General features: G+C 37.3%; 1 long non-coding RNA gene across 1 annotated transcript in view; it reads left to right on the plus strand.

The window, feature by feature from the left end:
- LOC126958874 (uncharacterized) overlaps positions 1–27,560 on the plus strand; it is a 309,871-nt gene that overhangs the window by 185,790 nt on the left and 96,521 nt on the right. The gene's annotated exons all lie outside the window — the stretch shown is intronic.

The following is a 27,560-nucleotide window of genomic DNA, read 5'->3' on the forward strand; positions in this document are numbered from 1 at the left end:
CTAAACTTAGGAAATTGGCTCCCTGCTAGCTCTATATTTTGGTTCCATTTACCCAGCTCCTCAAATTTATAATTAGTTTAGTTGCTCTGTTCCTGTATGCTGTTTAGTGATGAGAATGAGGTTAAAAACCCACAAGAAATTGAATGGAGAAAAAAATCCTCTGGGAGAGAATACCAAGTACATTTTAGAAAATATGAACTTTCAAAAACATCAATAACAGAACATTTCTAAAGGTAAATAATATTAGACAGGAAGCAAACAAGCACCATTATGGTCAGTGGTCAGATTAGAGACATGGTCTCTAGTAAGGACTTTGTGGCACCAGGGAAACCAACACAGACTCTGTTAAGATGTTGCAATTGTTATTCATTTACGTGAGTGTCTCAGATAAAAGATGTCCTAGAGTGTTTGAGACCACATACCCTCCTTAGACAGAGAGTTACTTGCAGGTCTAAAAGGCTTGATTGTTATATGAAAGGCTGATGTGCTTTTAGAGAGTGGCAGATCAATTTGCATGTAGCAAATTAGCAGTATAGACCTACACAGCAAGCTTAGGACAGGTAACAAAGCCTTTTTGGGAAGAACTTGCACATTTTTTTATGTACAAATAATTAATAGTTTATTCTAACTTTAAAAGGGTATTCAGGCTGGGCGCGGTGGCTCATGCCTATAATCCCAGCACTTTGGGAGGATGAGGCGGGCAGATCACGAGGTCAGGAGATCAAGACCATCCTGGCTAACGTGGTGAAACCCTGTCTCTACTAAAAATACAAAAAAATTAGCCGGGCGTGGTGGCAGGCGCCTGTAGTCCCGGCTACTCGGGAGGCTGAGACAGGACAGTGGCGTGAACCTGGGAGACGGAGGTTACAGTGAGCCAAGATCACATCACTGCACTCCAGCCTGGGCAATAAGCGAGACTCTGTCTCAAAAGAAAAAAAAAGCATTCATTGCTCTGTTTGTCTGCAGTTGAGATTTGTAATAATAATGTCACCATTATTCTTATTTCAGAGATGAACTCTCTAAACAGCTGCATTAGAATATTCCTTGTTTTTGCTGTCATAGTAGCTGGTAACAGTACACAACTCTAATAAGCTTAAGTAGGCAAGGGGAATTCATTATAAGAATAAAGGGATGTCTAACAGGGACCAAGTAATATGAAGAAACTTGTCTTAGAAAGGAGTTGAAACCAAAAAAGCTACTTTTTTCTCTCTCTGAAAACTGATTTTTTTCCCCTGCATGACAAAGGGAAATTTCCTTTCCATATTTCTAAACCTACATCTCACAGATCCAGACACCCCAAAAAGGACTACCTTTCAGTTCAAAATCCAATTTCCAAGAGGAGGTACTTTGTTTGGTTGAGATTGAGGCAGGTGCACATTCCTGGTCTAATCAACTATGGCCAAGAGTATGGGGTTATAAATACAATGGCTGCTGCTATGTCCACCACGATAGATGGGGTGGCATTAGATGTAGGGCACCTGGCAATGTAATGTAGTATGTTGTATGTGAGGTGGACAGAAGTTGATATTAGCTAGAACTAATTTCATGTAAATCACATAGAAGGAGAATGTGAGCAGAAAACTATTTGTCCTACTCCCAAACAACAGTAGCAATATTGTACCACTGTTCCAGGAAAACACTGTATCTGGTTATTATAAAAATGAAACAAATAATGACTTATGTGTATTTTTTTTCTTCAAAGAACAAATCAAAGGATGCATTCTTAAGGGAGAGCATGGTAGATATTGTTTACCAATCTTTTGAATACATACTTCAACCAGGGGAAAATCAATTGCTTTTTAGCTGTCTTTATTAAAGTCTTGTGAGATCTTCAACAAAGAGCTGTTGGTTCAAGAAATTTCAGAGCCAAGCAACTATTTATTCAAGGGCAATATATAAAAGTGCAATTGAACACAGCAATTGGGAGGTTGTTGGAGTGACTGCTAAAATACTTATGTATACAATGTTGTCTTTTTCTCACACCCTTGAGGAATAAAACTCATATATACTTTGCTCTTAACATAGATGTTTTAGAAGTATTCACTGTTCTATGAATACCTAAATAAAAAGCCATAATCTGTTTTGTAGATAAGTTCTGCTTTAGGATTTTTATATTTATGAAAAACAGAAGAGAAGTTCTAGTTTTTCCTCTCTTAGTCCATTTTGTCCTTTTTGTTATATGTATGTGTTTAGCACTATGGTAAGAGGTGATTGTTGCTAATCAGACAGGAGTATTTTTTACTATAGTAGGGAGAGGTTTCAGAGGGAGAAAGCGATCACTTTAATTTAGTGAGCAGGAAATCAGGAAATGTCTTAATGAAGGAGTGTACATTTAAATTGTAAGGAGAAGAAGATACGGAGTATAAAAATATCATGATCAAAGTCACTAAGCCAGGGAGGAGTGGTGGAAAAAAATTAGCTAATAGTATATGGCAGAAATACTGCTAAGAGATGTACAAATATTTTAAATTGGTGGTATAGTGAGTATTTAGACTGAAATATGAACTATAGAAAATAGAGTACAGGCTGCTGTAGCTTTGGATAGAGAGGAGGGATCACAGAATTAGCTGTGCAATGGAAACCATGCAAAGTGGACTTAATAATCAATGGGAAAAATCATAATTGTTCGGTAACTTTAAATTTTTTTTTTTTTTTTTTTTAAGATGGAGTCTCACTCTGTCTCCGACGTTAGAGTGCAGTGGCTTGAACTCGGCTCACTGCAATCTCTGCCTCCCGGGTTCACGCCATTCTCCTGCCTCAGCTGGGACTACAGGTGCCCACCACCACGCCCGGCTAATTTTTTGTATTTTTAGTAGAGACGGGGTTTCACTGTGTTAGCCAGGATGGTCTCCATCTCCTGACCTCGTGATCCGCCGGCCTCGTCCTCCTAAAGTGTTGGGATTACAGGCGTGAGCCACCACGCCCAGCCCGGTGACTTTACATTCTTTTGTCAGAAGAGTAAAAGCTGTCTTACTGTCAATTATAAATATATCAGTAAATGGAAAAAATGATTTAGTATACATAATGTGTACTAAAGTGTATACATCTCTGAAATAAGAATAATAATGACATTATTATTACAAATCGCAACAGCAGACAAACAAAGCAATGAATACTTTTTGTTTTTTCTTTTGAAACAGAGTCTCACTCTATTGCCCAGGCTGGAGTGCAGTGGCGTGATCTCGGCTCACTGTAGTATAAATGATTTAGTATACATTAAGCATTAAAGTACAGCTGACCGTTGAACAACATAGCTTTGATCTGCATGAGTCCACTTCCGCGTGGATTTTTTCCTACCTCTGCCATGCTTGAGACAGCAAAACCAGTCCTTCCTCTCCTCCTCAGCATATATATATATGTGTGTGTGTGTGTGTGTGTGTATCTTTCTTACAATTTTCTTCATAACGTTTTTCCTCTAGCTTACTTTATTGTAAGAATGTAGTATATACTATATATATAACATACAACATATGTGTTAGTTGACTGTTTATATTATCAATTAGGCTTCTGGGTCAGCAGTAGGCTATTAGCAATTAAGTTTTGGGGGAGTCAAAAGTTATATGGGAATTTTACGGGGTTAGCAGTTCTAATCCACAAATGTTCAAGGGTCAACTGCACATTTTTTTTTTTTTTTTGGTAAAAACAAGAGTAGCTGTAACAGTGTTTGTTGTTGTATAATTTACAATGGGAGGTGAGCATTTTTTCTATGCATTGGCATATTGTCATACTGCTTTCTAAGTTTTAATCAGCTTCCAACATTTTATCCTTTGAGCTTTCAATGTCATAAAATATCTCTGAGAGTTTCTTTAATGTGAAGTTGTTTGCTGGCATCACTGCCTCTGGAATATCTTCATTCTTTTTCATCAAAACTGCTTCTTTATCTATGTTGATAAGTTCATCTTCACTAAGTTCTTCTGGTGGTTTATCCTGAGTCTCTCAAAAGGGAGCCATATTGTTTGTGTCACCTGCAACCCCCAAACTCAGATCTTGACATCCTGGCCCCCAGTGTGATGGTATTAAGAGGTGGGGCCTCTGGAAGGTAATTAGGTCCTGAGGGTGTAGTTCTCATGAATGGGATTAGTTCCCTTATGAAAGAGACCCCAGAGAGCTCCCTCACCCCTTTCTGCCAAGTGAGGACATGAAAAGTCAGCCATCTGCAGCCTGGAAGAGGACTCTCATCAGAACCTGACCATGCTCGCACCCTGATCTAAGATTTTCAGCCTCCAGAACTGTGAGAAATAAATTTCTGTTGTTTTGAAGCCATCCAGTCTATGGTATTCTGTTATAGTAGCCCCATCTGATTAAGACACTGTGCTAACAATCTCATGGTCAACTATTTCTTTCATAACTCCATTTACATTAGATTAGAATTTCACTTTGATGTTATCACTTTTCATTTCCTCATTTTCATCTTTATTGGCCAATTCTTTCTTTCAATGTTCCAGTTTTACAAAACGTCATATGGATTTATCACTGGGAGACTGTAAGGCAACACAACTATATTCACTGTCTGGGCATGAACTGAATAACAGAAGTGCAGTGACCAATCACTGGCCGACTTTAAGAAGTGATGCAATTGGTCACTGATTATGATGCATAGCTGTTATTTACATAGCGATTTGTGGACTAACGCACTAGATGTGAAGCTTGTTCTTTATACAGTTATTCACAGTTAATACACTGTGATAACTCAAATTGAACCATTTTGGGGGAGGACTGGTGTAATCTGACTTAACTGTGGTAACTGAAGTTTGTGCCAGTATCATGCAAAGGACTCCCTGTATAAAACAGGGATACCTTTTCTGGAGAAGATGAACTTAAAGAGAGAAAAGGGCCATTTTGTACTTCTCTTCTTTTATTACTTGAGGTGAAATTCACAAAACATTAAATGAACCATTTTAAAGTATACCAGTTCAGTGGCACTGACTATATTCATAGTGTTGTGAAACCACCACCTCTCTCTACTTTCAGAACTTTTTCATAACCCCAGAAAAGTATGCCACACCCATGAAGTAGTCATTCCTCATTTCCCCCTCTCCTGCCCCATGGTAACCATCATTTTGTTTTTTGTCTGTATGGATTTGCCTATTGTGAATATAGCATATAAAATGAATCATACAATATGTGACCTTTGTGTCTGGTTTCTTTCACTGAGCATAATAGGTTCAAAGTTCACCTAAGTTGTAGTATGTGTATTTCATTTCTTTTAAATGACTGAATAATATACTATTGTATAGATATACCTTAATTTGTTCTTTCATTCATCTATGGGCATTTGGGTTTTTTCCACCTTTTGGCTGTTCTTACCTTTTACATAATGCTGACATAAACATTGTGAACAAATTTCTATGTAGACATATATGTTTTCGTTTCTCTTGGAGTGAAATTGCTAGGTCATATGGTAGTTCTATGTTTAGTTTTTTAAGGATCTGCCATGTATATGTCTTGTGATATGCATGTATATAATTGCTTTTTAGGTGGAATGTCTGGGTCTCAGGATTTGTATACATTTAGCTTTAGTAGCTCCTGCTAGTTTTCTGAAGCAGTTTACCAATTTACATCCCAGTAAGAGCATAGGAAAGCTCTAGTTGCTTCATATCCTTGTCAATTCTTGGCATTGTCAGGATTTCTAATTTCAGATATTTGGGGTGGGTATGTGGTGGTATATTGTGATTTGACTTTGCCTCTCGCTGATTACTAATGAAGATGAACACCTTTTTATATGGTCATTTTGTATTTTGGATATCCTCTTGTGAAATCTCTTTCTATTTTTCTACTGAGTTATCTTGGTTTTAAAAAATTGATTTATAGGAATTCTTTATATATTTCAGATATGAGTCATTTATTGGGTATGCATATTATGAATTATTTACTCCCACTCTGTGACTTGCCTTTTCTGTCCTTAAATGGTGTCTTTAATGAAGTAAGTTTCTAATTTTAATGTCTTCTAAGTCATCAATCATTTCCTTTATGATAGCGCTCTTTGTGTGTTGTTTAAGAAATTTCTGTCCTCCTCCAATCTCATGAAGTTATTTCCTGTGCTATCTTCTAGAGGTTTAATTGGTTTTTCTTTTAGATTTAGAACTACAATCCACCTTCAATTGATTTTAGTGTATGATATGAGGTATAGAGATCAAGATTAGTTTTTTTTTTCTGTATGGATCTCCATTAGACTCCAAAGACCACTTTTTTCTTCTCACCACACTTCAGTGCTGCCTTTGTCATAAAGCAGGTGTTGATATATGCATGGATCTGTTTCTGGTTGCTTTTGTCCATTGGTGTTTTTGGTTATTGTGCCAATAACACCGTCTGAATGCGATAGTTTTATGATAAATTTATGTATCTCATAGTATAAATTCCTCAGCTTAGTTTTTTAAGACTTTCTTGGATATTTTTGATCCCTTGCATGTTCATACACATTTTTAGAATCAGTTTGTTATTTTGTTAACACACATGCACCATTCTCCTCTGCAAAACACCACTATTGCCACCACAGCCAAGAACACCTCACTGGATGTGATTCTGATTGACCCTATACATCAATTTGAGAAGAATTAAGATCTTTAGAGAGCTGGGCACAGTGGATCACACCTGAAAGCCCAGCACTTTGGAAGGCTGAGGAAGGAGGACTGCTTGAGACCAGCTTGGGCAATGTAAGGAGGCACCATCTCTACAAAAGTAAAACAAAATAATTAGCCAGGCATGGTGGTGTGCATCTGTGGGTCCAGCTACTGAGAAGGCCGAGGTGGAAAGATTGCTTGAGTCAAGGGGTTTGAGGCTGCTGTGAGTCATGATTGTGCTACTGCACTCCAGCCTGCGTGACAAAGAAAGGCCCTGTCTCAACAACAACAACAAAAAAAAAAAAAAAAAAAAAAAAAGAAAAAGAAAAAAGATCTTTAGAGCATCAAGTCTTCCAATTCACAACCATTATATATTCCTCCATTGTTGAGTTCTCAGTATTATTTTATAATTTTCTATGTAGACAGCTCACACAACATTTTGTTACATTTATTTCTTAGTATTAAATATTTCTGATGATATTCTACATGGTTTTAAAACTTTTTATTTTTAGTTGTTTTTGCTGATATATAATTAATTTTGTACATTGCCCTTGTATCTTGTGACTTGGCTAAGATTTTAATTCTAGGAGTGTATGTAGATTATTTAACCAAAGTCATTTCATCAGTAAATTAAGAGCTATATTTCTTTCAATTTTTATAAACTTTTTGGTTCTTTGTTCTTGCCTTTTTGCACTGTCCTAGACCTCCAATATAGTATTGACTAGAAGTGAGAATTGCCGACATTAATTGTCTTGTGCTGCATTTCATGGGAAATGGAGTGGGGAGGTCTAAACAAGGGAGGTGGGGACCGAGTGCTTTCTGCTCTCAGTGTTCCCCTTTCATGCACTTTTTTTTCTTTTTCTTTTTTTTTTTTGAGACAGAGTCTTGCTTTGTCACCCAGGCTGGAGTGCAGTGGCACGATCTTGGCTTACAGTAAGCTCTGCTTCCTGGGTTCACACCATTCTCCTGCCTCAGCCTCCTGAGTAGCTGGGACTTCAGGCACCCGCCCCCATGCCCAGCTAATTTTTTTTTTTTTTTTTTTGTATTTTTGGTAGAGTCAGGGTTTCACCGTATTAGCCTGGATGGTCTCGATCTACCGACCTTGTGATCTGCCCACCTTGGCCTCCCAAAGTGCTGGGATTACAGGCGTGAGCCACTGCGCCTGACCCCTTTCATGCACTTTTAAGGCACACAGTCACACAGAATGCTAGTGTATTAGTCAATTTTCATGCTGCTGATAAAGACATACCTGAGACTGGGCAATGTACAAAAGAAAGCGGTTTAATGGAATGGACTTACAGTTCCGTGTGGCTGGAAAGGCCCCACAATCATGGCGGAAGGTGAAAGGCCCTTCTCACATGGTGATAGACAAGAGTGAGAGCCAAGTGAAAGATGTTTCCCCTTATAAAACCATCAGATCTCGTGAGACTTACTCACCACCACGAGAACAGTATGAAGAAAGCCACCCGCATGATACAATTATCTCCCACTTTGTCCGTCCCACAACACAAGGCAATTCAAGATGAGATTCAAGATGAGATTTGGGTGGGAACACAGCCAAACCATATCAGCTAGTCAGAGTGGAGTGATGATATGTAAAGCAGTAGGTTGTCTTCTCATGTAATATGGATCTATTATTTAAAAAAACAAAAGAATACTCTCCAATTAGGGAAGAGAAAGTGATGGCTCAAGCGGTCAGTCCATGGGTCAATGGAAGGGAGGGAGAGAAGAAAAGCTGGGCTGGATTGCTGTTACCACAAAGTCCTCATATGCAAACATGAGGGATCACTAGCTTTGCATGGGTGTCAGCTCTATTCCTTTGAGAGTAGCATCTTGTGAGAACTATCTGGTTGAGTGATGTGTATGAAATATGTAATATTTCCACTGTCTGTAGGTTGGAAGGTCTTTCCTAGCTTCATCATTCCTGTATACTTTACTGGCCATCACCAACCTCCCTTCCAACAGGGATACTCATGCATCCCTTCAGTTCCCAAGCATGGAGGAAACTCCCAGGATGCCTTGCCACACTTGGCTGCTTTGCCCTTGCTTTCCTTGGAGATTCCGTAAAATTGCTGACTTTGTGGGCTACAATCAGAGGCTAGAACAGAGGGCCCAGAGGGGAAAGGCAGGTAGAAAAGGGCCATTTTGTAAAGAGGGTCTTAACTGTTAGGCTGAGACCACTGGACTGAATTGAGTATACAGTGGAGAACCATTGAAGGCTTTTGATCAGATGAATGAAATTATCAAAGTTATACTTTAGAAAAGTCAATCCCATAGTAGTGTAAAAGCTGCTTTAGAAGAGGAGGGATCTATTGGAAAACTATTTTGAGAATCCAGCAGAGAATTAATGATCCATGATTGTAAGCATGGGGAGGAAAAGAGGGGCTGGTAGAAGAAACATGGTCCCAAACCTTAGCCCAATCCCCTTCCCAGAGGCTGCTCATTAATTGTTGAGGTATCAGGTAGATCCAGGACAATATCTCAATTTATAACACTGTTTCCAACAGTAAAAGAGTGCTTATTAGATGATCTCATCTCTGTTCTCCATCGTACTAGGAAGCCATATGCAGCTGGTGCATTCTTGGCAATTTTACAGGACGGAGTTGCTGCCTTGCATACATCTGTATCCAATATAGACTGCAGATGCTTTTTTATTTTCATTTCCTTGTATAGGGTTCTTGACACTTTCTCCCCAGCTTTTCCTACCCAAGATCCTCCCATTCAATTTTCAGAGTTTGCCTGAAGTGTCCAGACTAGAGGGAGAAATCCTAGAAGAGATAATGTAGGAACACCAAATTATAAAACTAAAAGATGGTTGACTGTGGCTAAGTTTTCTGTTTCAGGTTGCACTCCATTGCACTTTAGGAAAAAGTGTCATGCTGAGCTACTCTTGTAGAAACTCAGTGCATACCTACTGTCAGTCCTCTCAGCCAAATTCTAATGACTTCATAAAGAATAAAACAGGTGCAACTGAAAGCACCCAAGCATTCTAATACTTAGACTCCCTCTGAAATCTTGCTGCCAACAGAAAATGCTAAAGAAGTGGGTCACAAGTCAAAGTAAGGTGAATCTTTAGCCTGGCAAGCTGCTCAGTGCAAGAAGAGTGAAGGGAAACTGTCTAATGATAACAGGCCTGTGTGGATCAGATGCCAAGCATCTGGAAGACTCCAAGGTCTACAATGTATGAATTGATATTATTGGTTGGGAAGTGTCAGTAATGAAATGTAAATGTTGCTACTGCAGCAACCCTGGAGACTACAGATCCAGCAATTGTTAGCTCTTATTCGTATAAGAATAAGAGGCCTCCACACCTCAGGCGGTTAGGAGGCACAGAGATCAGTTAAATTGGAGGAGGATAAGGAGAAAAAACGTGATATGTGTTAAGTGAAAAAACTTTAGAGCACTTTGTAATATCATGGCATTGGGAAGACATACAGATGTTCAATAAACATTGCTGATTGTTGGAATGACAGGAAAAACTGTCAAGCTTTGCCTTAGTACTACTCCTCCACATAAAGGCCTTGCTGTTACTGTGGGTTGACAAGAGCTAGAATGGATTCTTGGTTGCAATACTTCTGTATGTTTAGAGGTATTTTAAAAGTCCAGGTAAGTAACTCGTCGTTTTCTTCTTTAATTTTCTTGACTTTATAAATTATTTCAGTCACTCAATTCTATTTCAACATGGCTTGAGATCTCTGTATCCAGTCACCATCTCGAATTTCCTGGGTTCTTTGGTGACAGGATTTAGATAAGGAAACATCTTTAAGACAAACTATTAGAATTTAGACCTAACACTTTAGTCACAAGCTTTCCTGATAAGGTTTCCACTGGACCTCATTTTGGATTATAATAACTAACTTAATCCACATAAATGATATCTTGGGCCAAGATTGCTGGTGTGTTATTTTGCCTATGAAAAAAGTAAGAGTTCATGAATTTTAGAACTTTCTTGAGCTCATTTGGGCACCGAATGATGCAGCCCTGATCACCTGACTCCAAAAGCAAGGACTCCGAAACCTTGCTTTTTCAGTTTTGCTATCACATTATGAGAATTCACTATTTGCCTTTTTTCTTTCATTCTTGATTTTATTGCTTTGGAACCTTTTGAGTTTATTTTGTCACCAACAGCATTTTTGTTTGTTTGTTTGTTTTTTCTGTTGATGGCATTGTATGCCTCTTCTGAATAAGAGTAATGCTTTATGCTTTTTTTTTTTAACTTCTATTTTAAGTTTGGGGTACATTTGCTGGTTTGTTATATAGGTAAACTTGTGTCATGGGGGCTTGTTGTACAGATTATTTTGTTATCCAGGTATTAAGCCTAGCAGCCATTAGTTATTTTTCCTGATCCTCTCTCTCCACTCATCTTCTGCCCTCTGGTAGGCCGCAGTGTCTGTTGTTCCCCTCTATGTGTCCATGTGTTCTCATATTAGCTCTAGCTTATAAGTGAGAACATGTGGCATTTAGTTTTCTGATCCTGCATTAGTTTGACAAGGATAATAGCCTGCAGCTCCATTCATGTTCCTGCAAAGAACATGATCTCATTCTTTTTTATGGCTGCATAGTATTCCATGGTGTATATGTTCCACATTTTCTGTAAGAACATGATCTCATTCTTTTTACTACTACATGGTATTTAATGGTGTATATGTTTCACATTTTCTATAAGTCTGACTAACAAACAATGGTATGTTGTCTCTAAGAGTTTAGCCAAACTTTTTAGTAGGCTGTGCTAGCTCTTCTATTTCCTTCATTTCATCCCTACTTCTTTTTTTTAGTCAATCAGTACTCTTTTATTCAGTGACTGTCACGTTCTTTGTTGATTTTTTTAAATCACAAATCAATTGACTTCTGGTATAGGAGACTATTATCTTGAAAGTGGCCTAAGGATACACGGGATTGTTTTCATAGGCATTGTAATTTATACATGTATTTAATTCAGATGTATATGTAGCCTTGCCAACCAGTTCCTACTTGTGGCCATGGTCCTTCAATACAGTGCAGGAGAAAAAGGGGATGAAGGTAAGGGGAGGAAAAGCACATGAACTTGTTATTGATGGACTTTTCTAAAACAAAAATAAGCCTGCGAGAATCATATTTTATCTATGTCAGCATTTTCTCTTGAGTCCAGAAGCCAATCTTTCAGGTAACTTGATGGCTTTTGGCTCCTTTGTGACTGTGAACTCCATGGTTTGCTGACTCTTGATGTGCAGAGCAGTGAAATCAAGGGTACGGACTCTCTTCCCACTTACTTTGACTAGCTGTGGGGCCATCCTTTCCCTCAGTGTCTCCTTTGTAAAAAAGGAATAGTACTAACACAGCCCACAGGATTGCTTCATAGCCTATTAAAAAAGGAGTGCCAAATATTAGCAAGGATGGATGGCACATATCAATGAAATTATGAGAGGCAGAGAAATAGCACTTGATATACTTAACATACCTGTGTACTTCAGGCCACAGCTTCTGATGTGTATTTCCTATTGGATTTTACTCTGCCATTATATTTACACATGGTATGAATTTATATGCTTACGTTTTTCATGTGTAGTTTTGGTAAAACTAGAAAAAAATATTTATTGAATGTATTATTATCATTTTTTTTTTTTTGGCTGACACATTTTATCACTACTCTCCATATTTAGGGGTTTACAACTAGCCTATAAAAAATTTGGTCCAAGCTGAAACTCAGCAGATGAGGTCTCTGTCAGTCTTGAAGTATGAGTTTAGTATACATTTTCAAAAGCAAGAGAGAGCTGGGTTTAACATAAATGATATCTAAATTATATTAAAATCCAGTTCAACATAACGTGCTTTAACATTAACAAGTTATGGCAGTATCTTTTCAAATACATTCAAATGGGTAGATGGCAGATAGCATTTCTTCTGTTAGGAGGGTCTGGTGGGCTTTACAACCATGCTGATTTTTATTCAGTTATTCAGGTATATCTCCATTCTTCAGCTTTATCATATGCCTCAATGGCTTCACTATAAACAAACATATATATTTACCTGAGGTGCAGAACAGGAACCACTTCATTTTATTGTTTTTTAAGGGAGAATACATGGTTAGAAATCATGTCTGCTTTCTTGAAGGGGTTTAAGGACACTCGGAATCCTAGAACACTCTATATACTATTTTTGCCATGTGAAAAATGAGTCAGGTTAATATTGGTACAACCTATTTTTTATTTTCTTTGGTTTGGGGTGAAAATCACACCTTTCTCTAGGTTAATGAGACACTTTTCTGAGAATCTCCTGATGCTCAAAAGCATTGCTATCAAGGGAGTCACTCTTTGCCATTTTATAGGAGAGAGAAGAAATAATATCTAAAGATTTAGGAAGTCACTTGACCAAAAGGAATTGTTTAAATGCCAGTGTTCATAATCGGGTATGAGAACATATGTCCCTCTGTGTATATGTTTACTTGTTTAATGTCATCTTTTCACAAGCTATCTCATTCATTCTAAAAATGACTGAGACAGCAGTAGGAGTAAAAACCTTTCCTCTCTCTCCAGGGAAAGGTGGTTGCAGATTGGGGATTTGCTCTTACTACTGCCGAGAGGGCAAATACATTACATGTTGCTGAAGGCGGGGTCCTTGCTGACAGTCTCTTACTGATGGGATATTAAGTCCCATGGGGAGAAAATAAGTAGGAGGAAGGGCTTTTCTGGATGAAAGACAAAGGGTAGCGGAGGTGGAAATAAAGAGAGGAAACTTGAGAAGGAACAGGGAGAGTAGCGGTAGGAGGTCTGGACATGAGTCCTCCATTCCTGAACATTATTCACCAGGGAGCCTGTGGTCAAAAGGCACTGTGGCTAGTGACCTGGGAGGAGAACTGATATGAGGCTCAACACTCAAGTTCTCAGGAGCTGTGCAGACCAGAGAACCAGAATCTGCCCCACAGTGGAGGCCAGAGAGGATTTGTCCTACCAGCATTACTGCACAGTCATTACAAAGAGGGAATAGGCCGGGTGCGGTGGTTCAAGCCTGTAATCCCAGCACTTTGGGAGGCCGAGACGGGCGGATCACGAGGTCAGGAGATCAAGACCATCCTGGCTAACACGGTGAAACCCCGTCTCTACTAAAAAATACAAAAAACTAGCTGGGCGCTGTGTCGGTCACCTGTAGTCCCAGCTACTCGGGAGGCTGAGGCAGGAGAATGGTGTAAACCCGGGAGGCGTAGCTTGCAGTGAGGTGAGATCCGGCCACTGCACTCCAGTCTGGGAGACGGAGCGAGACTCCGTCTCAAACAAAACAAAACAAAACAAAACAAAAGAGGGAATCAGTACCATTTAGGGGCTGAATCTATGCTTGCCATATATTTGGACCCTTGAGGCTTACACCTGTGCTTTACACCCGGACTCAGGTACTTCAGATCATCTGGAGTGAGCAGGAAGTGGACATCCTTTGTCACATTTCTTAAGTAAAAATATATAGAAATGTTGTAAATGAAATTTCTAGTTTATTTTGTTGATTTTTACATTAATGTCAGCTTCTCCTTTGTCTGTGTTTCATTTGGCTATGTATTAAGGTTACTATTGAAATTCAGTTATGTTCCCAACAATTACATTAACATCGGTGGTCTCTCCTTTTTTACAACATTATATTATAATTGGAAACATTAATCATTAAATTCTCATAATCATCTATGTCAAGTAGAACATTGACTATGGGATTCTATTTTACCTGAGAAATTATCAACCAATGGTTATTCTGTCTTTTATGCAAGAATGTTAAGAACAATTTACATCCAAAGTAATGTCTTTGTTGTCGTTTAGTTGCATTCTTCATCTTTGCTTTGCATTCTAAATCTTTGTTTACTAGACATTAACAAATTTAGAATTATATTAGAGCTGATAGATTCTTGTTTCATAAACAATATTAGTAGAAGAATGAAGATGAATATAATGGCTACCTTTGTCATAAAGATAAAATATCACTGAAAAGTGATTTTTAATTTTCGAATAATTTGATATCTAGTAGAGGATCAATCTTCAAGTCAACTGTAGCACCATTTCATTTCATCTTAGAGCCAAGAGACACCCAAGGTGTTTTCCATTCTCCTGCTTTGTTCCTCTAACCACAGTTTCTCCACAATCACCGTCATTCTTCCACTCCCACACAGGCTTCCTCCTCCAGCTCCAGTACCGTGGTTCATACCCTCAGGTACCCCTCAGCAACAGTGACTAATACACAGCTGCTAGTGACATCAGCTGAGCTCTACTCCTCCTCTCTGTCCCAAATACCCCTGGTACACAGGAACTGCAAAGTAGAAATGGAAGAGTAAAAACCTGCAGGATAATCTTCTTTTAATTAAATGCAGTGACAGCCTTATCAATCCATGAGTTCTTTCTTACATTTAGGACTGGAAATTCCTCGACAAGATTGTTTTTGGCTTCGGGGAAAACCAAAATAAGAAAAGGAATAATTAAATGTTCATAATCATTAATGGGCTGTTATTTGCATCTCATAGTGGTGCCTTCTAATCTAGGCAGGATATCTGCTAAAGTGATATTTATATAGTTCTAATGATATTGTGTCATCATGAGGTAAAATGTCAAAATGCTTTAGGATTCAGTACTCTGAAAATAGATTTTTAATATTTAAAAGGTTTGTGTAATTTTAAATAAGGCAGTGCCACCCAATATCATAGCATGCTTCATGAGAAAAAGATGCTAAATTTCCTTGACCTACTTTCATCTTCATGTTTAGGAAACAGTGTCTGTTCATAGATCAACCTTTATTTAAATTGCGCCTCAGTGGAGAAATACTAGACCTGAAACAGACCTAAATGTGTTACCAGAAACTTAGGGTCTGGCTCAGGGTGATTAAATGCATCCAATTTGAATTTGTTGTCCTACCTCCAGGTCTACTAACTCCTCCCTCCCCACCATCTCAGGCAAAAAAATAAAAAAAGGAAACCTAGAAATAATTCTTGATTTCTTACTTTTCTTCCTTTTCACATTTAATTCATCAGCAAATTGAAATTATATTACAAATCCATCAATTTCTCCTCTATGGCCAATACTGCCACCCTACTCCAAGTCAAAACCACTTCTCACTTGGATTTCTGAATTGGTCTAATAATCTGTCTTGCTTCTGCATTTGCTATTCTTCAAATGCAATAACCAGCATGATCTTTGGTCCTCCTGCTCAGAATTTTCCAAGAGGTTTCTATTGAATTTTGAATAAAGCTCCCAGCTTTTTATAGGGGTTAAAAAATCCATAGACAATTCGACCTCTGTGTACCACTCCAATCCTTTCAGTTTAATTGAATGTCTGCTATGTGCTAGGTACTGTTCTAAGTGATGGAGACACAGTGACTAAGACAGTCTAGATTCCTCCTCAAAAAGCTTATGTCCCAGGAGATGCAGATATGCCATACACAGAGAGTTAAAAGGGGTATATAAGATATGCTATAGTGAGTAGATTCCACTTGGATTAAGCCATGAAGGAAGGCCTCATTTAAAAGGTGGCATTTAAGTGAAAATCCAAAAGATAAGCTAGAACCCATCCTGCAGATACCAGAAAGAAATGCAGATAAACTATTAGAGGGCTTTATATAGGGTAGTTATGTGAACTGTTTTACATTGTCAAAAGATGACTCTGGCTGCTGTAAGGAGAATTGAAGAAGGTCAGGTGGAAGCAGGCAGTCCAGTTAGGGAGATGTAGCAGTAGTCCAGGCAAAACATCATAATAAGTTGGACTAGGATGGTAAATAGAAAGGAGTGGACGGATTCAGGATAACATGTCCAAATTGAAACTTTTTATTGACTGAATGTTGGTATGAAGGCCAAGAGAAATTGATAAAGGTAATAGACTATTAAGGAGAATATGGGAAGTGGGTGTGAAAACAAAGAGCCTTCATTTTGCACCCATTAACTTACCATGCACATTTCTGGTAAGTGCACACTATGGTTTCTCCAGCCTCAAGCCATTTGCACATGGCATTTCCTTTAGACTAGAATAGTCATCCTATTGATACAGCTCCGATGACAGGGTCCTTGGTCTTGTGCCAGTAGAATTAATGACACGGACACACATGAAGTGGTTTTAAGAACCGAAAAGCTTAATGGGCAAAAAAGAAGGAAGAAAGAGAACAGCTCCCCTGTACAAGACAAGGGGCAGAGGGCGCAGAACAGAGAGAAACGCCATGTGTGGTGGAAAAATGGTTGGTTGTATCAGAGGCTGGAGGAGGCAGTGTTTGGTTTGCATAGGGCCCAGGGGATTGGTTTGACCAGGTGTGTCATTCACGTAGCCCGTGAAAAACCTGGCCATCTTACCTTACCCCTTTAATATGCAAATGCAGGTTGCTCTGATGTTCTGAGCACATGGTGTTATCTGGAAGTGGCCATGACACTTGGCACACCTGGTAACAAGGAGAAGGAGGCAGGAATGGTCATGTTGGGTAGACTCAGTTTCTAATTGCCAGCATTTGCATATCAAAGCTTGCCAGCCTGGCTCTTTAAAATGCTTTTCTGTTAGTTTCCACCAAGAACCTTTACCCTATCTAGCTGCTTAAAATTATTTCCTAGTAACTCTGGTACTCCTATGTCCTAGCATGGCAATTCCTTAAGGTCCTAGTTTAAATGTCACCTATTCAGAGACAGCTTCAGACCACTTGCCCAAATTACATTATTCTCTATTCAGTTTGATTTTTAAATTATTTTATTTGTAGACTTTAAAAATTGTTTTATTTTCTCCACTACTGTAAAAGCTCTTTGAGGGCAAAGACACCTTCATTTTGCTAAGCACTGAATTCACACCATCTAGCAGAGAGTGGTACTTAAGTATCAATAAACACTTTCTGAATGATTGCATTATTTAGATCACTGTGCCAGCTTATTAGTTCCATATGAGTACCCATACATTGTTTAATTTCAATTGAATAGGCTTGCAACCAATCAAATTTGATTTGTCCCCCTTGGTTTATATACTGATAGAAAGTTTTAATGAATAGATTATTGGTTTCTTCAATAAATAGCCCTTCAGCCCCCCTCTGATTGCTCAGTGCCTGGCTCAGAGTAACCATTGAGAAGTCACTTTTCTTTCCAAGTCTCAGTTTCACAGTCTGTAAGACCGATATAAATATGATCTCTGCTTTAAAGAGTTATTGTGAAATTAAATGGAATAATCCATATAAAATACATAGCACAGTTCCTGGTATATTGTAAGCATTTAATCAATCTGACCATCATTATTGTTTATTGATATTAATTGCTGAAAGAACAGAATGTTTTTGACACCAAAGGAACTTACAGATGAGTGAACATACCATCTGTAAGAAGAATGAGTGAACATTCATTCTTATTGCCCACAAATAAAAATTGTTAAGTTAATGTTCAAATTTGGCATTCCAAACAATATTTTACAATTGTATGTTCTTCCAAGGTAATTCTCAGAACTTGTATTTAAGTGATTTAACATCATGATTCTTCCTATGATTTGAATGATTTAATTAAAGGCCATTCTTCTTAAGCTTAGTGCTTAAAAAAGTCTTAGTAGAATTATGCTTTTAGAAATTCTAAAAATATGAAAGAGAAAAACATTTGACTCCCCAGATAGGTGCAAGCAACAGCTAACAATCAGATCAACTAAATAGATTAAAAGTACCATTTAATATTAGCTAAATATACTCATCTTCGATATAAAAAGCATAGCAGAATTCCAGTGGTAACTAATGTAAATCATTTATTTTTCCTCATTTAATGGCTATAGTTCTAATGACATTGTGTCGTCATGAGGTAAAATGTCAAAATGCTTAAGGATTCAGTACTCTGAAAATAGATTTTTAATATTTAAAAGGTTTGTGCAATTTTAAATAAGGCAGTGCCACCCAATATCATAGCATGCTTCATGAGAAAGATGCTAAATTTCCTTGACCTACTTTCATCTTCATGTTTAGGAAACGGTGTCTAAGAAGTAAACAAAGTAGTTGTGCCTCACGTAGGAGATGATTATTGTTTGAATTTATGATTCATGCCTTGAGCAAAATTTTGTTTGTGGCCTCATTTGCAACCATAATTTACAACTTTACCAGGGATATGCTGTGTATTTGGAAGGTAATATATCAGACTTGCTTTGTACTGGAACAGTTTTCTAGCTCTGGGTATAGTATTTTCTGTGTTTCTGTTAGCTATAAAATTTCTAGGCATAACATTTATTGTAGCAAATATGGAAATTAAAAAAAATTGTATTCCCCTTAGGAATGTCTTACTGTATTTATATTCTGATTATGGTTAAATCCAACTAGTGTCTAAAGGAGTTGTTAATCCTGCAAATAATCTGGTTGCAAAAGTAGGAAGATTTAACTTTTTCAGATTTTTAAAAAATAAAGATTGCATCATTTTTGCATTGTGTGTAATCTCTCATCTAAGAAACTAATAAACAACATGTGACTCCAATATAATGTTTGTATGTGCCCTTAAAATTCAGAATTGTTTTTGTTGCAAATAATAAGTGACTATAATACTGTGAAATGAGTTTTGCCTGTTATCGTTCATCTATAAGTTAGTGAAGAATTTCCCACAGTATTTACTGGAAGTGCCATTGTCCATTCTAATTTCAATTATCTTAATATGTATGGAAACACTGGGGATTTTATAATCAATCAATCAATCTACTCCAAGTTGTAGAGATCCTCAACTAAATGTAATATATTTTCCAGCACTGACATTTATTTATTTTCATCTCTGTACTGCAATTTTTATTAGGATGCTCTTTTATTAAGGATAATACTTATTCCTCCAACTCAACATTTAAAAATTAACTCTAAGCTTCCATTAGTTTGAAAAATTTCTGGTAGCTGGATTTGAAAATGTAATTTTAATAAATCTTAGTAACAAATATGATCATATGCTATAATTTTAAGATATTGAAAGTATTATTCTGTATCTGATTATATACATTTAAAACACAGTTAAAAATAGAAAATATTGCCATTTTTCTTGTTTTCTGATATAATTAATAAGAAAAAAGCTAAAAGCCCAAGGGAAGTTTAAAAGTGTAGAAAAAACTTGACAATGAACATTTGCCTAATATGCTTGGTGCTACATGTACTTACTTCGTAAAAAATAGATCAACCTAGAATCAGACTCTTCCAGAAATTCTTTCCCTTATCCAGTTCTTAGCAGAGTTTCTCCTGACATATAAGGTAAGTAGACTGAATAGTCTAGTGAGAAAGAAAGCGATCACTTTTTCTGGCAGTTACAGTAGAGAAGGGAGAAGTAGAATCATGCCTTTAGTCACAATGCTGGGACTTCAAAACAGAATTAAAAGTCTGTTTAGGAGAATGTAGGCTCAAGAATCATTTCGACACTATTACATATTTCTTTTCTTCCCCCAGTAATTATTCATTCAGCTATTATAACTAACCACAGTAATTTTCTTAGAACAAAGGAGAGCATGGCAACAATAGCTTTAAAAATGACGAAGTTTAAATGCCCAAGGTCAGAGTGTAACATTTTGATTTCCATAAGTATTTCAAATGCTACAGGCTTTATGTAATAATTTTAATGTAAAAAATATGCAGGCCACGCTTCACTGCTCTTTGCATATACTGCAAAGGGGAAAAAAAACTTAAAAATTGCTTAGCTTTAATTGAGCAAAGGGATTCACATGTGATCTGAACTTGTGGCTCATAATTCCTCTAGACAGCTTCGGTTGCCGTGTGATGATCCTAATTAAATTATGTAACGGCACTGAACTAGCTAAGCTAAAGGGCCTGTTCTTTCATATCACCTGGTAACTTAACTCTTTACAGGACTCTGGGTTTGGGGTTTCGTCTTCTACCACGATCTTGTGTGTTTTTCATTGTTGAAGGTAGGAGAACACGTTATTGATGGAATCCGCTTTAGAAGTTTCGGCCTGTAGGTGGCAGCATTGTAAGGTTTTGGAAGTCGTGAGCTCGAGGTGTCTGCCTGCCTTTCCCCCAAGCCTCATCCACCCGCGCCACATCAGGGGAGCTAACATCACTATACGCTCGTGTCAGGTAAAACTAAAATGGAGAGAAATGTCGTAGCCAAAAAATTAGGCTTTGTTCACTCCCGTTTGTGTTTCATTATATTTCTGATGATTTGGTACATTTCTATTTCTGACCTGAGATTCAGCTAAAGGAGTTTTCTCAGTAGTCAGGCGTCAACCCATGGCAAACCATACTTTTTCAAGACAGGCGTTTTACCAAGTAAAGAAAGGAAATTATTCTGGGGGAATAATTACTTAACTTAAGCATGCCTATTTTAATCACTTGGGAGCAAGTTAGATGGCTTCGTGGGGCCATATCAAAATCACCTAGCAAGGTCACCTCACAGTCATCTCAGTGTTCCTATAAAGGTTGGCTTCCCTCTCTCTCTCCCTCCTTTTCTCCCTCCCTCGCTCCCTCCTTTTCTTCCTTTTTGCTTTCCTTTCTCCCTCCCCCTTCCTTCCTTCCTTCCTTCCTTCCTTCCTTCCTTCCTTCCTTCCTTCCTTCCTTCCTTCCTTCCTTCCTTCCTTCCCTCCCTCCCTCCTCGTTCCCCCCTCCCTCCCTCCTTCCTTCCTTCCCTCCCTCCCTGTTTTCCTTTCCTTTTCTCCATGTGCGGTCACCCTTTCACTCAAGATCTAAGATTACTCTTCTGATTTGGCCAGGGTAGAAAAGAAACAAAGGTTTAGCAAGTAGAAAAGAAACAAAAACTTCACCAAATTTGATACATTTAATTTAAAACTCATGATTCATGTAACTTTTAATGATGTATTGTTTTATGCAATATGAATTTCTCAGATTATATCACTGTAATACATAATAAATGCATATATGTGGATGCTAGCATGGATTTGATTGACTGTGATGTTTTTCCTAAGACCCACAGAGATCTTGCAGTCTCACCTTGCACACTTGTCCTCTCTGAAAGTTATGCTTCAAAAACTTCCCTAGGTGATAATGGCAACAGTGTAGTGTAAGGACACTGGTTTCAGGCCTTGTATGAAGTCTTTGGTTAACTGAATCCTTGGGGAAAATTGTTTCTGAGGTCAAGATTGACAAAATTGTTTAAGTATTATTGAAAATATAAAATAAAATTGTTTCCTCAATAAACATAATTAGCTGTATATACTGCAGTTTCAAGAGCAAGCACTGATGTTGGGACCAGCTCTTTAAATAAAATAGGACCTCTGTGGTCTCTGGAGGGAACATGCATAAAGCAAAGTAAATGATTTTCTGTCAACACTAAGTAGACAGGTGCTTACATTGAACAGCATTCTAATATGTCTCTGAATATTTATGTCTTCTTTTTCAAATGCATTGCCCATGAATGTCACAGCTGTCAAACGTCTGTACACAAGAAGATAAAAAATGAAATTAATAAAAGGCAGATCAACATTTCGTTTGTTTGGAACACTTTTCCCCCTTGCTTCTTTCTTTCTTCTTTCTTCTTTTTTTTCTTCTTCTTCTTTTTATATTTATTTTTTTATTTTTAACTCAGCTGTGTGTTAGGATTTTGGCACATCTGCATGTTCTGAAAGGCCAACGGAAATGTAAGTTGACTAGTTGTATTTTGGGCTGGCACCAGGGCCTGTCTCAGTATTTAAACACCAAAATAATCAATGGAATTAATGACCAAGAGGACCAGGGTCTGAGGATTTTTCTAGCCATTTCCGCTGTCCATGTGCTTGGTTTGCTTGGGTGCCACAAACGAGATTCTGACAGGTTGTCACTGCCCTGACCTGAAACTCAAGTTTGTGAGGTGAGAGGCTCTTAAATCTTTTGGCTTCTGTAGCCCAGAGTTTTAGCTGTACAGAGTTAATGCCAAAACAAGCCATCGTGTGCCCTCGGAGTTATAAAGGAACTTGGTTTTCAGAACAGAGATGACTAAATATAATTGGTGGTAGATCAAAGCAATGAATTAAAAGGTCTATTTAGTCATCAGATCCCTGCCTCTCTGCTTCTCATGGTACTGAGGGAGCCAATGTGTATAAAGAGCATGTGTTGGGATGAACTCAGCAGTCACTTGACAAGCATTTATTCATTAAGAAGCCGCACATTTTGAGGTATCTGGTTGTTCTTATTAGTAAGTAACCCCCAGCAAAAATATCCCCCCAGATGTTTTCATATTTACTTTGCAATGTCCGAATGAATCATTTGGAAACAAAGGAAAATACAGTTTAAATACTGAACCAGGAATTTAAGCTCAGGAACTCTTTGTTCTTGTTTTGCCCTTGATGAGGATTTTTCTAAATTAAAAACTCTCCAGATTGTCAAATCGCTGTTGCAAAAACCTCAGTTTAGTAAGACTTAGAATTTGTTTTCCAAATTTTGGTCATGTAATTGGTGTTTTATTGATAACCACAGATATGAACCAGATGTAATCAATATTGGTTTAGCTCAGATTTGATTTGGAGAACATACTCGTTGCTTTGATTTTTTGTTGTATTTATAAAAGTTAAAAAAAAAAACCCACATAGATTCAGTTCTGATTTGAAGAGGGTCACTAGACATTTTTTTTTTCTTTTAAGAAAACTGTAGTTGGTTGGCAGTCTGATTAAACAAATATTCGAGTATATTTATATTGGGAGTTGTACAAAAGTAGTTTGTAATATGGCTCAGTTCAAGTTCCTTTGATTGGAACTGTGCTATTGAGATGGACCACTTCAACAAAATTTCAACCTCTTCCAAATCAGTAATTTAACCTCTTATCAGTAAAATTAGGGCTGATCGAATTGACATGGACCATGAGGATTTTTAGAGGTTGATGCTGATGCTCTTGTGGCTGGAACCTAGAATTTGTCTCCGTCTCTGCCCTTTGAAATCCCACTCTTTCTTCAATATCCAACACAAACACTGCATTTTCCATCAAGCCCTCTCTGATTCTCCCTAGACGAAAGTTATTTTTTCTCTTCTTTTTCTACATGACACTTTGTAAGTACTTTAATGAAAGTGATTATCATATTCTGCTTCCAGTTGTAAATAGTGGTTGATGTGTTTACTTCTTTCAATATATCATAAACTGTTTGAGAGCAGAGGCTTTGTCTGTTTTAAAATTTGTATTACTGCAGTTCTAGTACTCTTGTTTGCAGATTACTTATAAGCGTTGTGGCTTTCAGTGCTGGTTGAATCTTTGTTGCTGTTGCTTATTTTTTGTTTTGTTTGTCAGTTTGTTTTGGTTGGAATGGCTCATTTGGCAGGAAAAACATTGCAGCTATAAAATATAATCTAAATGCTTATTACTGAAAACCTTCTAGGGCATTTCATAACATATATATAGAATATCTAAAAAATACACAACCATTACTAGCAGTTCACTCAAGTTCACATTTCAAATAGGTTGCATCTGTTTCTAATCAGGTAACTGAATGATTAGCAGGAGAAAACATATGATTAGAAAGCATACAGCCCTTGCTGATACGTATTATTTTAAAGCTCTCTAAACTAAGGTCAATAAAGAAATAGTACATGCAGCAAGAACAGCTAGATTAGAGGGAAAGTTTCAGCTATAAACCCTTTTGTGAGCTGTTGCAGAAATAGAACTAATTTAACTGATGGGTTGAGGCATTTGGGACTGACATGCAAACTAAGGAATGTAAGAATAGATGAGAAGAATGGTGACTAGGAAAATTATGAGAGTTGTAGTTGAAGAAAATAAAAAAGTTTACTGAGTAGAAAGTCAATGAGCAGATGATTTCATCCCTTTTTATAGGGCTATACTTTTAACTCAAAGAAAGCTAGTAAGAATCACTAGCTAGTAAGCCCCACGTTTGATAAAAGAAAATAAACAGACACAATTACCAATAAGAAATGTTGGTATGCTCTTTGTTTGCTTTCACTACTAATGGGGAAGATAAAATGACTTTCTTGAGGTAGTATATCATTTTAAGATCATTATCATTTTAAGATCCTTATCTCTTAGCTTAATTCATCAATGGAGCTACTCCATTTTTGAACAGTTTTTACACCACTGAGCTTGAAGTTCACAGAAGGAAAGAACAAAAAGCTCTGTTCTCTGCTATGATTTGAACCAGACACAACTTACTTCAAAACTGCATGCTGTCCTTCAGTTACTCTCCCTCTGAATTCTATCAGATGTCCCTTTTTGTGCAAGTTGGACAGTCTGCAATAGAAGAAAGGCATGGGGAAACTTGCTCTTGGTTTTATGTTGGTGACGTGCTTTATGAATTGACTTGATATACTTTTCTAGGATTTATTACAGAAACCGGCTACACTTGTCTCTAGACCATCCCTACTCAGTGTAGTCAAGGCTCACTGGCTTAACAGAACTTTATGTCTGACAACACCAGTGTGCCTACAAAGCTATTCTAAAAAGAATGAAAATTTGGTTTGATGTAAAAGTCTACTGTTCATACAGTCCTTGTAACACTGTATTTCATTAATGCTATTATTATTTTAAAACTGCAATGTGAAACCCAAGTGTGAGACAAAGAATTTCAAGTTCAAAGTAACTTGAAGCCACAGGACCCTCAGCTTTGGGAAATTCTTGGAAATCTTGGAGGTCATGGACCTTCCAAAAGACATAGACAAGGGACCTTGAGCTAATTTTAACTAAATGTAAAGGACAAAATGGCCTTATCTGACACAGGATTTACTTTTGGCCATTTTTTTTTAATCTTCTGCTTATTCATAAACCTACAGCTTAACTAAACTACATGCTCTGGTTAACACAATTTAAGCAATTATAGATCATAGTGATAGTTTTCCTGAAGGTTATACTTCTGATCAAATTCAAAGGCTTGATTGCCAAAGTTTACATAAACTGTTAATACAAAATTTAAGTATGTGTCTATATTCCATATGAAACACTGCTATGATATTTGTAGAATCCTAGCATCTAATTTTTAAAAACTTTAAGAACAAAAACTTATTGATTCTTATAATTTTCATCCCAAATATTTCTTTTGCAACTTCTGCCAATTTCAGCTCCATGTTCATGTGCAAATAGAAGAGCTGGTTGTCTCTGTGGCATGATAATTTTCACAGACTTGAAGACCTTGTTATATTAGGCCTCAACCTTCCTTGTTCCAGCCCAAATTATTACACGTTCTTGGATCTTTTCCCAGGGACCTTATTTTCTATAACTGGTCACAAAGTCTCTGAAAACGTAAAATCTTATAATCCAGAATAGGTTATGTAAATATTATTTTATTTTATTTCTTCTCCTTTTATTACTGGTTTGAATAAAGAGACTAAGAAATGCTCCTTCAAAAGTCATAGCAGAACAGAGTATGTAGATTTTTACTTTTACAATTGAAGTTGTGGGTCTCCCTCATAGTTTATCTTTTGCTCAAGATGTTCTATAAAACCTCTTTTCTAAAATCCAGACTTTAAATTTATGTCAATCAATTTACACCCTGGAAAACAGACCAGCTCAACACTCAGATCAACCTCTAAGCACATAGGAATCCAGGCAACAAGCACTTGTCTTTATAGAGCAACTTAGTTTAAGCAATTAACAATCAAGCCCTATACACATAAACACACTATAATTAACTGTTTAATAGTGGAAGCTCGCTTTTCAATTTTTTCCCTTTGAGTGTAGTCAAGGTGAATTACTTGATTTTTCCATCACTAAATGCTGCAACAGCTCGTTCTTTTGCAAGTCTCTCGTCTCCTCATATTTTCCTATACTCACTATATTTGACAGTAAAACTGCCAAGCTCCATTATTTCCAACTGGCAGCAATTTAATACATAGTTGAGTCAGTTACTTAACTAAATAAATTGCTTAAAGTTAACTCTATTTGTAAGACCACAAGGTGTTTCTAAAATGTGCTGCCCTTTTATATCATAAACCTGGATTAGGTTTACAACCCCATTTCCCCTCAGCAGTTTATAAATCAAACAAAGAACGTAGAACAATGCATAAAAATCCCTGTGAAACCACCCTCAGAGTTTTTGTTAATGACAAAAGCATACTGGGAACTGGATTTACTCTGTACAGGGGAGAAAAAAAAAGTTTGGTTTAAATCACCAGAGTTTGTAAGAGTTATCCAAGCTCCTTTAAGAGCGATCAACTTTGAAACTAGAATTTTGTGAAGCCACAGCCATCTGTTCAATGCTTTCTGTATAAAAAATGGTAGGACATGCTAAAAAGCTTTGGGCATGCTCTTCCATCTCCTTTGCTCCTGCCCCTTAACAAATAACCTGCCAAATGTTCTTAAAAGCACATGGGAGAATAAATATTGACTTACTTATGATGTCTCTCCACAGGTGCTCATTAAACATAAATAGACAAATACACATACACACAAACACACAAAAATACACAATGCCCAAAGTGAGCACCATGTAATCTGGCCCAGCTGTAACATTTTCCTTTGCCAGTTACTAGGGATAGGTTTCTCAATCAGATTAAATGTAGCCACTGTTTCCATAGAAAATATATTTAAAAGAGTAGAAGGAAGCTGAAGATGGGGACATTTTCTGTAAGAGACCAGTGACTAACTCTCTTGTAAAAGGTGAATATACTTCGTTTTTATGACTTAGTTGACGATCTGTATTTAGATAGGAGAAAAAAAAAAAAAAAACCCAGAAATGCTTCAATCTGCAAAGAGTAGAAAAACAAACAAACAAACAACAACAACAAAAACTGTGAAAGCCACAGTTACTTTTGCACCAGTTTAATACATGGTTTTGTTTAGATTTAGAAATCTCACCATGACAGGGTTTTTAGGGAATGGCTTTTATTTGCTTAGTGAAGTCTTCAGTGCTTTTAGAGCAGAACCTGGCATTTCTGGTCTAGCTATTTTCTGAGAGGGTAAGGACTACAAGAGTAGGTTTCTCTGGCTAGTAAGATACTGTAAACTTCTCCAGACCCACACTAAGAGAAGGGAGATAATCCCCTAAGCATTTGTATTTGTCTCTGGAAGGGCATTTTAATATTCATTTATATTTGGATTTAAGCACATTGTACTCAGGAGATAACCGAAAGTCCTCACCCTGTCTCTACTCACCAGGGCCTAGAAAGTCTGACACTTTCTCAGCTTGCCTGCCTTCCACCTCACTTCCCCTCCTTGTTCCACT

Source organism: Macaca thibetana, chromosome 7 (assembly GCF_024542745.1).
Source record: "Macaca thibetana thibetana isolate TM-01 chromosome 7, ASM2454274v1, whole genome shotgun sequence".
NCBI classification, from domain to species: domain Eukaryota; kingdom Metazoa; phylum Chordata; class Mammalia; order Primates; family Cercopithecidae; genus Macaca; species Macaca thibetana.